The following is a 14,650-nucleotide window of genomic DNA, read 5'->3' as shown; positions in this document are numbered from 1 at the left end:
GTTTTTAAAACTTTAGGTTCCAAATTTTCTCCCTTCCTCCCTCACCACCCACCCTCATTGAGAAGGCAAGCAACTTGATGCAAGTTATACATGTGTAGTCATGTAAAACATTTCCATAGTAGTCATGTTGTGAAAAACTAAGTATATTTCCCTTTATCCTCTCCTGCCCCCCATTTATTCTGTTTTCTCTTTGGACCCCATCCCTCCCTAGAAGTGTTTGCTTCTGATTACCCACTTCCCCAACCTGCCCTCCTCTCTATTATCTTCCTGCTCTCTTGTCCCCAAAGTCCACCTATTTTCCTGTAGGGTAAGATAGATTTCCATACTCAATTGAGTGTTTATGTTATTCTCTCCTTAAGCCAAATCTGAAGAGAATAAAATTCACTCATTCCCTCTCACCTTCCCCTGTTTCCTCTCCACTGTAAAAGCATTTTCTTGTCTATTTTATGTGAGATAATTTACCCCATTCTACCTCTCTCTTTTTCCTTCTCCTAGTATAATCCTCTCACCCCTTAATTTTATTCTCCAGATATCACCCCTTCATCTTCAACTCACCCTGTGCCTTCTATTTATCTGTCTTTCTATCTATTTATCTATCTACATATATACATATGTATACATACATATAATTTTTTCCCTCCAGCTATTCTAATACTGGCAAAGGACTCATGAGTTACAAATATCTTTTCATGCAGAATGTAAATAGTTCAACCTTAATAAGTCTCTTATGATTTCTCTTTCCTGTTTACCTTTTCATGTTTGTCTTGAGTCTTGTATCTGAAAGACAAATTTTCTATTCAGCTCTTCATCAAGAATACTTGAAAGTCCTCTATTTCACTGAATGACCATTTTTTCCCCTGAAGGATTATACTCAGTTTTTCTGAGTAGATGATTCCTGGTTGTAATCCTCTCTCCTTTGCCCTCCATAATATTATATTCCAAGCCCTGTGGTCACTTAATGTAGAAGTTGCTAAAACTTGTGTTATCTTGATTGTGTTTCCAAAATATTTGAATTGTTTCTTTCTGGCTGCTTCAATATTTTCTCCTTGACCTGGGAACTCTGGAATTTGGCTACAATATTCCTAGGAGTTTTCCTTTGGGGATCTCTTTCAGGAGGTGATCAGTGGATTCTTTCAATTTCTTTTTTTCTCTCTGGTTCTAGAATATCAGAATATCTAGAATGTCTAGAACATCAGCTTTCTAGAATCATCAGATTTCCTTGATAATTTCTTGAAAAATGATATCTAGGCTCCTTTTTTAATCATGGCTTTCAGATAGTCCAATAATTTTAAAATTCTTTCTCCTGGACCTATTTTCCAGGTCAGTTGTTTTTCCAATGAGACATTTCACATTGTTTTCTATTTTTTCCTTCTTTTGAATTTGTTTTACAGTGTCTTGATTTCTCATAAAGTCACTAGCTTCCAATTACTCCATTCTAATTTTTAAGGAAGTATTTTCTTCAGTAAGCTTTTGGACTTCTTTTTCCATTTGTACAGTTTTGCTTTTTAAGTCATTCTTCTCCTCATTGGCTTTTTGGACCTCTTTTGCCTTTTCGGTTAGGATATTTTTTTAAGGTATTATTTTCTTCAGTATTTTTTGTGTCTCCTTTAGCAAGCTGTTGACTTGTTTTTCATGATATTCTTGCATCACTCTCAGTTTTTCCTCTACTTCTCTTACTTGCTTCTCAAAATCCCTTTTGAGCTCTTCCATTGCCTGGGACCAATTCATATTTTCCTTGGAAGCTTTGGATATGGGGGTTTTGACTTTGTTATCTTCTTCTGGTTGTATATTTTGATCTTCTTTGTCACCAAAGTAAGATTCTGTGGTCTGACTCTTTTTGCGCTCCTTGCTCATGATCCCAGACAATTACTTGAGTTTTAAACTCTTTGTTAAGGTAAAAGTCTGCTTCCAATGTGGAGAATGTACTGTCCCAAACCGGGGGTTTTGTGCAGCTGTTTTCAGAGATACTTCTAGGGACCTGTAAATTTTCAGTCCTTCCAAGGTACTATGATCAAGGGTGAAGTGTTTACTCCTTTCCTGGCCTGTGTTCTGGTCTATGAGTGAACACAATCACTCTTTTCTGTCTTGGAACTGTGAAGAGGATTTCCTCTCCACTGCGACTACAAGCTCCAACAAGTCAGAGCTCTTCCTTACCCTGGGACCACCACCCAGAACTGTGACCCAGATCCAAGCATGGGCAAAGCAAGAGAATCCTGCACCAGCAAAGAGATCCCTGCAATCCCCTTCTGATCAGCCACTGGATTGCCCCTCAGTCTGTGGGCTGGATGCTCCAGAGGCAGTTGCTGCCCCTGGGCTGTGCTCAGGAAATGGGGCTGGGGCTGATTGGGTGCTTCTGTTTCACCACAGACACAGACCTTTCCCACTGAACTTCTAAGCTGTCTTTGGCATTCCTGGGTTTAAACATCTGGAAACCACCACAGCTGCCATTGATTTAGTCCTCTGAGGCCTGCTCCAGGATTGTGGAGGCCCACGTGCCCATGCTGAACTGCATTCATCTCCCAATCTGGCATGATTTACCTTTCCAACCAACCATCCAGGTTATCTTGGGTTGGAAATTTGTTTCACTCTGTCTTTTTGTGGGTTCTGTTGCTTTAGAATTTGTTCAGAGCCATTTTTTATCGGCATTTGGAGGGATTTGGGGGAGAGCTCAAGCAAGTCACTGCTTTTACTCCACCATCTTGGCTCTGCCCCCTTTCACTTATAGTTTCTTTTTTTAAAGCTTATTTTTATATCAAACCACATATATTATTTCAAGTTAAATATATACAAATGTGTGTATATGTGTATGCCTATGTAGATATATTATTGTATGTATATATGGACATACACACATATACATGTGTACATCTCACTTTCAAGTTTAGAAAGGGATTCCCTAATAACAATCCTGTGTGAGGTATTATCTCCACTTATAGATGAGGAAATTGACTCAAAGAGGTTAGCCATGAACTGATGAACTGAAGGTGTGTCAGTAAATAGAGCTTCCCAAATGATAAATCAGAAGAGAAAAATAATTCAGTGTTAGTTATTGATGGTCTCTATGATTGCATAGGCTGTTCAAAACCATAATCTTAACCTAGAATTATACTGCCAAATAAAGAGGAGAAAAAGAACTAAATGCCTATGTCATCAAAATGACCATATCCTTTGAGAAACTAAAAGACAAAGTCACAGCATTAATCAACTTGACTCTTCCTATTGCACAAGGGAATATATCAAGCTGCATTATTTGGTAATAATGATGAGCAGCATTATTTCAATCCTCTCTGCTTTGTCTCAGGGAGAAGACACATTTAGGAGAGTTTTCAATATCCCAGCACTGATGACATTCCCAATTAAACCTGCTTCTTCTTATTGGACTTGGGAAGCATCATGTAGTAGGAGGAAAGTAGGCCTAAGAGTCAAAAGACTTGAGTTCAAGTCCCATCTCTGCTACTTAATAGCTGTGTAGATCTGGACAAGATATTTAACCTCTTGAAATTTAACTTTGTCCTTTGCAAACTCAGAATAATAATGTTTGCCCTACCTACTTCAATGAGCTTTTCTGAAGATCAAATGAAATATGAAACCAATCTTATCCAGCAAACATTTATTTGCAGATTGAACCATATTTTCCTTTTACTTTTTTGAGTGAATCTAATGTAGTAACTATACATATTTGTAATGAGTTTTGCTTTTCTTGCCCACTCAATGAATGGGAATGGGGGAGGTGAAAGGCAGAGAATTTGGAACAGAGAATAAAATTTGAATTTGCAATAAATAATTAAATATATTTAAGTTATTGTTTTAGATATTGAGTGAAAAAAAAAGATAATGAAAAGCCACAAGGCACTATATAAATACAAAAAGTATTTCCTAAGCCAGGGATGGGAACCTGTGGCTTCAAGACCACATATGGCTCTCTAGGTCTTCAAGTGCAACCCTTTGACCAAATCCAAACTTCACAGAACAAATTCCCTTAATGAAAGGATTTGTTCTGTAAAACTTGGACTCAATCAAATGGCCACACCGAAGGACCTAAAAGGCTACATATGGCCTTGAGGTTTCCCACCCCTGTAGGACCTAATCCATAGCCAAATCATGACTAATTCCAGGAAATACAAGTGGGGTATTAAAAAAGAACCAAATCAGGATATTCTGAAGCATGAACTGTGCTATAGCCTTATCAGACAATATATGACTAAGTAACCATATCTGATTCAACCTTTCATATTTGCACAATTGATTTTGGGTCAAGACATTGTAAAGATTATGAATCAGAGTACTCAGGCCTGAAAATGTACTTTCAATGGGGCATGGATTAAATCATGTCTGGCATCAGTCTTTGTTGCCCTACACCAGTGGGTAGTGACAAAGCAAATAATGATATTTTCTTCCATTAATATACTTCATTGTTTCAAAGGGCTTATTATTTCATCAAACTAAGAGTGATTTATAACCCTGCAGATTACAAACCTTAACAATTTTATGAGTTGCTGGGGCCAAAAATATTCACCATCTGAATCATAGAAAACATTCTGGCAATGAACCTCTCTGCAATTAGCTAGGATGGTTCTTGGGTAGCAGACCTTCTTGCCAAGGTCCATCCTCAGTACCTTTCCAGATAATAGGCATAACTGTTGAAAATCAAGGGTCACATCCAAACAGTGATGCAGCATCAGTGTATGAATAAGTAGGCCTTGATATGACTAGTGGAAAATGAAAATTTCTTATGAGCAGGGAGTTTGTGCTTGTTTGTAAATCTCACCACTGAAAACATTTTCTGGCACTTAAGTTTACCATATTGTTGTCTCATGTTACTTGATATCTTTCTTCCCCTTCTATCACTTTCATTTTCACTTTTTTAATGTGTTTTCTTTTTACATTACAAACATTTATAGATTGCTCCCACTTTGTGAGAGGTCTCTTACTCTTTTAACAAATAAACTAGTTAAGTAAACCTGACAATACAGGGATTTATCTGAAAATTCATTAAAAGTTTCATATGTGTAGCACACCCAGCATAACCTATTCTCTCTCTTTCTCTCTCTAGAGATAGATATAGATATAGATACATAGATAGATACATAGATAGTTTCAATCAGCAAAAATTCAAACTAAACCTTCCTTCTTACAACCAATTTGAAATGTAAAGAAAAACCATTAGACACATGTCTAGTCTATCAAAACAAAATTCCACACAGACCATGTTAAAAAATGTTATTCTATGCTCTGTGTCCTTACATCTCTGTCAGTGGGTAGGTGATATCTTTCCTCATTTGTCCTTTGGAATAATAGTTTATCATTATGATGATAAAAATTCTTAATTCTTTCAAAATTATTTGCCTTTACTATCTATATATCTATATATCCAACCATTCATCTATCTATCTATCTATCTATTTATCTATCTATCTATCTATCTATCTATCTATTTTGACATTTTAAAAATTGTTCACCTGATTCTATTCACTTTACTATGCAATAGTTTATTCAAGTCTTCCTAGATTTCTCTGAAAGCTTCTCCATTGTTTCTTACAGCACAGTGGTGTCTTACTATATGTGTCTAATTAGATTCATTCTATGACCTTGAAAATGATAAGTTTCAGTGGGGACATATGCATCATCTCCCCCTATTTGAATATAAGAAATCTATCATTGATAAGTCTTTTATCATTGTTCATACATGCTTACCTTTTTATGTTTCTCTTAACTCTTGTGTTTGAACTTTAAAGCTTCTACACAGCTCCAGCCTTTTCATTAGGAATACTTGAACATACTCATTTCATTAAAGATGTAACTGTTTTTGCCCCTGTACTATTACACTCAGTTTTTCTGGGTATACTATTCTTGGCAAATATGTTACATGTTCTCCACTCCTGTAGAGTGGCAACTGTGAAATTATGTGTTATGCTCACTGTAGCTCCTTGATATTTGAATTTTTTTTTCTTTCTGGATGCTTATTGTATTTTTTCTTTAACCTGCAAATTCAGGATTTTGTTAAGAAACTGGCCATTATCATTTTTAGTTTCTTTCAGGAGATGACTAGTGGATTTTTTTTTCTATTTTCACTTTGACTTCTGCTTCTAAGAGTTCTCTTTAAGATTTCTCCAAATAGATGCTCAGGCTTTTTTTTTTTGTTTGTTTGTTTGTAATTGTTAGTTCATGATATTAAGATAATCCAATTACTCTTCATTTTTTTCTCCTCAAGCTATTTTTTCTAGATCAGTTGTTTTCTTTTAAGATACCTTACATTTACTTCTATATTTTCAGTCTTTTACCTGCCTCATGGGATCATTACCTTCTCTTTTGGCCATTCTATTTGTCACAGAGTTTGTTGCTTGAGAAAGATTTTCTATCTCTTGTTCCAAGCTGTTAATTCTCTTTCCAATTCTTTCTTCCATAGGTCTCATTTGTTTTCCAATTATTTCTTCAAGCACTTTCATTTCATTTATTTTAGAAAAAGAAACCTTGTTTAATCTCTTTTAGGAATTATATATACATATATACATACATACATATATATGCACATATATACTTATATACATACATATATATACATATATATATATTGTTGACTTGTGTTTTTCTTTGAGGCTTTTCTTGCCTACTTCTTGGTATCTTTTATGGTATTTGATATTATTGATGACTTCTTCCTCAATAGCCCCCCCCTCTGAATTTTCATGATACTGCTGTTTCCTGGTTCTCCTATCTTTATGGACACTGTCTACCATCCATTTCATGCCCACTAGCCATCAGTGCCCCCAAGACTCTTTCCTGGACCATGTTCACTTTTTTCTTTCTCTGTTAACTTCCTTAGCACTCTTATTAGCTCTCAGTTCAGTTATCACTATGTGATTATTCTAGATCTGTATATCTGGCTCTAATCTCTCCCTTAGCTATAATCCCAACATTTTGGCTTTTATTACTTCTTCCTGAACTATTACAATCTTCTTCTAATTGGTCTCCCTACCTCAGTTCTCTTCCCATTCTACTCTAGATTTCACCTAGCTGACATAGTGCTTTTCCTAAATCACAACTCTGATTATTCCATCCCCTAATAAACTCTAATAGCTGCTTATTTCTTTAAAAGAAAATGTAAAGTTTGCCATTTAAGGTATTCATAAGTCAAACTTTCTTTACCTTTCCAGTCTTCTCACACTTTATTCCCCTCCATATATTGGCATACATCCCACAGGGCACCTCATCGCTTATCTCTGTGCTTTGACACTGAATGTCATCCATATATGACTCTCTTTGTTTTGGTTTGCCTGGCTATATTAATCTACTAACATACATTTAGTCAAATGAGTTGTGACTCACAATTGACTGAAATGAAAGATAGCCAAAGGATCAGTTGTTTTTACCTACAAGACAGTGATTGCATTTTACTTGATTTATATACTTGATCAATGAGTATTTATAGAAAATGTGATGTTTGCCCTTCCAACATTAGGCTACTCACTCTGCGAGTTATAAGACTTTCTTCCTAAGTTTCTTATCATTTTTGTAACTGTCCTCTATCTATACTAATTTCTCCATAAGGCTTGTAACTGTGGGATTTCATGAAAGGGCCCAATCAGTGGTAATTATAGAGGCTGAGTAACTTTAGTGCCCCTATAAGTTACATATCTACCTAGTAATTCTACTTAGTGTTTTTAATCAACATTCCAAAATTAATCTGAGTGATAAATTAGATCTTGACCTGACCACACTTTCAAACCATTTTAAGGAAAATTACCTCAAAGGTTAGAGTCTTATAGTCATACTTTTGCGGCATGCAAAAACCTTTAGAAGTCTTTAAGACTTTTACTGTGAAACCATATGGAATGATAAATATGTAACATTTTATTTTCAGATAATTTACTTGAGAAAATTATATTTCCCAATAGCATATTTGGGAATTATGCTTTTTTTGTTTTGTCTTCTGACTATGGCATGATGATTTATCATCTTTCTCCAGACTGTATCAAATTCATACATGTTTATATGAACACAAATAATTTGAATAGGAGTGAACTATGAGGACCTTCAAGTTTAGTATTTAGTACAGTAACAAGGCTTAATTAATTAAATAACTTTCTGTGCCATTTGCATTCATCTTTCTATCTATCAATCCGATTGTATGTCCCACCCTATACTCCCAGTAGAATGTAAGCTTCTTTAGATATTATGAGAGATTATTAGATATTATTAGAGATTATTAGAGATTATTTGTGTGTCTGTGTGTGTGCATATGTGTCTATGTCATCCAAAAGATGAACTTGTATATAGTCAATGTTCAATAAAAAATTGTTGAATTCAGAACTTAACTAAATAGACTAGTTTTACCGTATACTTATGATTTCAACTACACAATTTCAGAAATAGAGAAAAACTTGATTAACCAATATGGTAGCATATAGTGTGTTGTAGGTTAATTTTATTTCCAAAATAACTATTCTTCTACTAAAGGGCTTCTCTGATCATTCATCTTTAAAAATGGCCCAGAGATTTTAAAGACCAAACCTTTAGAAGATTGCATGAAGGTAGGAAGACTTTAAATATAACAGGGAAACAAATTATATGTCTCTTGATTTGGGAATAGTGTAACTAAAACTGAAGAGTCAATATTCCATTGGCTACAGTAAAATTATTATTGGTAAATACCATTCAAACACTATCTCTAAACTTATAATCTGCTTTGGTAAAGCAATGGTTCCTAGAAGCAAAATTATACATCCTTAAAAAATTAAGTTAAGTAAGCAACTCTAAGTTAGAAAGAAAAAAAAAAGATGTTTAACCTTTGATTTCAGAACTATTTATTTTTTATTTTTCCCAATAATATTTTATTTTTTCCACTTACATGTAAAGATACTTTTCTTTTTTTATTAATTTATTTTGATTTATCAACAATCACTTCCATAAGCTTTTGAGTTTAAAATTTTTCTCCCACTTCTCCCCACCACCCTCTCCAAGATGGCTCACAATCTGATATAGGTTGTATGTATATATTCCTATTAAACATATTTTCACATTAGTGATGTTGTAATTAAAAATTAGAACCAATAGGAGGAATCGCCAGAAAGAGGAAACAAAACTCAACAGAAGAGAGAAAAAAATGGCAAATAGTATGCTTCAATCTGCTTTCAAATTTCATAGTTCTTTCTTTGGATGTGCATAGCATTTTCCATCATGAGGCCTTTGGAGATGTCTTAGATCCCTGTACTGCTGGGAAGGGTTAAGTTTATCAATATTAGTCATCACACAACATGGCTGTTACTGTGTACAACGTTCTCTTGGCTCTGCTCACTTCACTCAACATCAGACCATACATGTCTTTCCAGGTTTTTCTGAAGTCAGTCTGTTCATCATTTCTTATAGCACAATAGTATTCTATCACATTCATATACCACAACTTGATCAGTCATTCTGCAATTGATGAGCATCCTCTCAATTTCCAATTCTTTGCCACCACAAAAAAGAGCTGCTATGAATATTTGTGTGCATGTGGGTCTTTTCCCATTTGTATGATCTCTTTGGGATGTAGCCCCAGAAGTGCTATTGCTGGGTCAAAGGGTATGCACATTTTGATAGCCCTTTGGGCAAAGTTCCAAATTGCTCTCCAAAATGGTTGGATCATTTCACAACTCCACCAACAATGCATTAGTGTTCCAATTTCCCCACATCTTCTCCAACATTTATCATTTTCTTGTTTTGTCATCCTGGCCAATCTGATAGATGTGATGTGGTACCTCAGAGTTGTTTTGATTTGCATTTCTCTAATCAATAGTGATTTAGAGCATTTTTTCATATGACTGTAGATGGCTTTAATTTCTTCATCTGAGAACTGCCTGTTCATATCCTTTGACCATTTATCAATTGGGGAATGACTTGTATCCTTATAAATTTGACTTAAGTCTCTATATATTTTAGAAATGAGGCCCTTACCAGAGAGACTGGTTGTAAAAATTCTTTCCCAATTTTCTACCTTCCTTCTAATCTTAGTTGCATTGGCTTTGTTTGTGCAAAAATTTTTCAATTTAATGTAATCAAAATTATCCATTTTGCTTTTTGTAATGTTCTCTATCTCCTGTTTGGTCATGAATTCTTCTGTTCTCCATAGATCTGATAGATAAACTATTCCTTGCTTTCCCAGTTTGCTTATAGTATCAGCCTTTATATCTAAATCATGAACCTATTTTGATTTTATTTTGGTATATGGTGTGAGATTTTAATCAATGCCTAGTTTCTGCCATACTCTTTTCTAGTTTTCCCAGTAGTTTTTTTTTTTCAAAGAGTGGGTTATTATCCCAGAAGCTGAAATCTTTGGGTTCATCAAATAATAGATTATTATAGTCATTGACTACTGTGTCTTGCATACTAAACCTATTCCACTGATCCACCACTCGGTTTCTTAGCCAATACAAAGCAGTTTTGATAATTGCTGCTTTATAATTCAATTTAAGATCTTGAATGGCTAGGCCACCTTGCCCTGCATTTCTTTGCATTAATTCCCTTGATATTCTGGACCTTTTGTTCATGCAAATAAATATTGTTATTATTTTTTCTAACTCTACAAAATAAATTTTTGGTAGTTTGATTTGCATGGCACTGAATAAGTAAATTAGCTTAGGTAGAATTGTCATTTTTATTATATCAGCTCAGCCTACCCATGAGCAACTGATGTTTTTCCAGCTATTTAGATCTGACTTTATTTGTGTGAAAAGCATTTTGTAATTGTGTTTGTATAGTTCCTGGGTACATTTTGGGAGGTAGATTCCTAAATATTTTATAATGTCTACAGTAAGTTTAAATGGAATTTCTCTTTCTATGTCTTGCTGGTGGGCTTTTTTGGAAATGTACAGAAATGCCAATGATTTATGTGGGTTTACTTTATAGCCTGCAATCTCAAGTTGTTTATTATTTCAAGTAGTTTTTTTACTGATTCTCTAAGCATATCACCATGTCATCTGCAAAGAGTGATAGCTTGTTTCTTCTTTGCCTATTCTAATACTTTCATTTTCTTTTTCTACTCTTATTGATAAAGCTAACATTTCACTACGATACTGAAAAACAGTGGTGATAATGGACATCCTTGTTTTACCCCTGATCTTATTGGAAATGCTTGTAGTTTGTCCCCATTACATATGATGCTTGCTGAAGGTTTTAGGTCAATGCTATTTATTATTTTAAGGATGATTCCATTTATTCCTATGCTCTCTAGTGTTTTTAATAGGAATGGGTGTTGTATTTTGTCAAAAGCTTTTTCTGCATCTATTGAGATGATGATGTGATTTCTGTTAGTTTTGGTGTTGATGTGATCAATCATGCTGATAGTTTTCCTAATATTGAACCAGCCCTGCATTCCTGATATGAATCTTATCTTATCATAGTGTATTATTCTTATGATAAGTTGCTGTAATCTATTTGGCAATATTTTATTTAAAATTTTTGCATTTATATTCATTAGAGAAATTGGTCGATAATTTTCTTTCTCTGTTTTGACTCTTCCTGGTTTAGGTATCAGCACTATATTTGTATCATAAAAAGAATTTGGTAAGACTCCTTCTTCACCTATTTTCTCAAATAATCTATATAGTATTGGAATTAATTGTTCTTTAAATGTTTGATAGAATTCTGCATGTAAATCCATCTGGCCCTGGAGATTTTTTTGCTAGGGAGTTCATCAATGACTTGTTCAATTTCTTTCTCTGAGATGGGGTTATTTAAATATTTTACTTCCTCTTCTGTTAATCTGGGTAATTTATATTTTTGTAAATATGTATCCATTTCACTAAGATGGTCAAATTTGTTGGCATACAATTGGGCAAAATAATTCCTAATTATTGTTTTAATTTCCTCTTCCTTGGTAGTAGATTCACCTCTTTCATTCTTGATACCAGTAATTAGTTTTCTTCTTTCTTTTTTTAATTAAATTAACCAAAGGTTTATCTATTTTATTGATTTTTTCATAAAACCAATTCTTAGTTTTATTTATTAGTTGAATAGTTTTCTTAATTTCAATTTTCTTAATTTTTCCTTTGGATTTCCATATTTCTAATTTGGTGTTTGAGGATTTTTAATTTGTTCTTTTTCTAGTTTTTTTAAAGATGTACACCCAATTCATTGATCTCCTCTTTTTCTATTTTATTTATGTAAGCATTTAGAGATATAAAACTTCCCCTAAGAACTGCATCCCATAAGCTTTGGTATGTTGTCTCATTATTGTCATTCTCTTGAATGAAGTTATTGATTGTTTCTATGATTTGTTGTTTGATGCAATCTTTTTTTTAGGATTAGATTATTTAGTTTCCAATTATTTTTTAGTCTATCTTTCCATGGTCCTTTATTATGTATAATTTTTATTGCATCATGATCTGAAAAGAATGCATTTAATATTTCTGCCTTTCTGCAGTGGACTGCGAGGTTTTTATGTTCTAGTACATGGTCGATTTTTGTGTATGTGCCATGTACCACTGAGAAAAAAATATATTCCTTTCTATCCCCATTCAGTTTTCTCCAGAGGTCTATCATACCTAACTTTTCTAATGTTCTATTCACCTCCTTAACTTCTTTTTGTTTATTTTGTGGTCCAATTTATCTAGTTCAGAGAGGGGAGATTGAGGTCCCCCACTAGTATAGTTTTACTATCTATTTCTTCATGTAGCTCTCTGAACTTCTCCTCTAAGAATCTGGATGCTATACCATTTGGTGCATATATGTTTAGTAATGATATTACTTCATTATCTATGGTGTCTTTTAGCAGGATGTAGTTTCCTTACTTATCTCTTTTGATAAGATCTAGTTTTCCTTTTGCTTTGTCTGAGATCAGGATTGCTACCCCTGCTTTTTTTACTTCAGCTGAAGCATAATATATTCTGCTCCAGCCTTTTACCTTTACCTTGTGTGTGTCACTCTTTTTTAAATGCATTTCCTGTAAACAACATATTGTAGGATTATGGTTTTTAATCCATTCTGCTATCTGCTTCTGTTTAATGGGAGAGTTCATCCCATTCACATTCACAGTTATGATTACTATCTGTGTCTTTTTCTCCATTCTCCCCCCCATTTATGCTTTTCTTTCTCCTTTTCCCTCCTCACTAGTGTTTTGCTTTTGACCACTGCCTCCATCAGTCCCTCCTTCCTTCTATGAGCCCTTTACCTTTTCTATCCCTTTACCCTTACAGCCTCTTCCCTCCCTTCTATCCACCCTCCCTTTTCTTTCCCCTTTTCCCTCCTACTGCCTATAGTACAGGTTAGATTTCTATACCTAACTTATTATGCTATTCCCTTCTTGAGCCAAATCTGATGAGAGTAAGGTTCAAACAATGCCCATCTCCCTCCCTTCTTTCCCTCTGATGTAATAGGTTTTTGTGCCTTTTCCTGTAATGTAATTTACCCTTGTCTGCCTCCTCCTTTCTCAGTACATTTTCTTAGATCAGATTAATTCACCTACTTGGATCCATTTAACCCACTTGATTAATTTTTTTTATCATTATATCAAACTCAACTTATATCCACCCCCTTTATATATACTCCTTTAACATGGAGTAACAACAATACAGTTCTCAAGAGTTACAAGTGTCATCTTCCCTTGTAGGGATGTAAACAGTTTGCCCTTATCAACAACATATTGTATCTTTCTGTCCCATTTTCCTTTTATGTCTCTTTTGAGTCTTGTATTTAAAAATCAAATTTTCTGTTGTGCTCTGGTCTTTTTATCAGGAAGGTTTGGAAGCCCCCTATTTCTTTCAAGATCCATCTCCTCCCCTGAAAGATCATGCTCATTTTTGCTGGATAGTTGATCCTTGATCCAAGCTCCTTTGACTCAGGGAATATCATCTTCCCTGCCCTATCGTCTTTTAATGTAGAAGCTGCAAGGTCCTGTATAATCTTGGCTGTGGTTCCATGATATTTAAATTGTTTCTTTTTGGTTGCTTGCAGTATTTTCTCTTTGACCTGGTAATTTTGGAATTTGGTTTCTATATTCCTTGGTGTTTTCAATTTGGGATCACTTTCAGGAGGTGATTGGTGGGTTCTTTCTATGGCTATTTTACCCTTTGATTCTAGGACCTCAGGGCAGTTTTCCTTGATGATTTCCTGAAAGAAACTTTCCAGGCTGTTTTTTTTTATTGTGATTTTTCAGGGAGACCAATCATTTTTACATTGTCTCTCCTGGATCGATTGTCCAGGTCAGTTGTTTTACCAATGAGGTATTTTATGTTTTCATCTATTTTTTTCTTTTTTTTTGTTTCTGTTTGACTAATTCTTGCTCCCTCATAGAGTCTTTAGCTTTCATTTGCCCAATTCTAATTTTTAACAAATTGTTTTCTTCTATTAGATTTTGTACCTCTTTTCCCACTTGGCCAATTGTATTTTTTTTTTAGCCAATTGGTTTTAAGTAACTTGTTCAGGGTCACACAGCTAGTAAATATCAAGTGTTTGGTCTGAGGTCAGATTTGAACTCAGGTCCTCCTGACTTCAGGGCTGGTGCTCTATCCACTGGGCCACCTAGCTGCCCTGCCAATTGTATTTTTCAAGGACTTGTTTTCTTCAGTATCCTTTTTTTCCAATTGGCCAATTGTATTTTTTAAGGACTCTTCTATCTCTCTCATTTGACTTTTAAAATCCTTCTTAGAAGAGCTCAAGAAGGATTTTAAAAGTCAAA

The sequence above is a fragment of the Vombatus ursinus genome, unplaced genomic scaffold (genome assembly GCF_900497805.2).
Source record: "Vombatus ursinus unplaced genomic scaffold, bare-nosed wombat genome assembly UNPS02014779.1, whole genome shotgun sequence".
NCBI classification, from domain to species: Eukaryota; Metazoa; Chordata; class Mammalia; order Diprotodontia; family Vombatidae; genus Vombatus; species Vombatus ursinus.
This window is presented reverse-complemented; position numbering follows the sequence as displayed.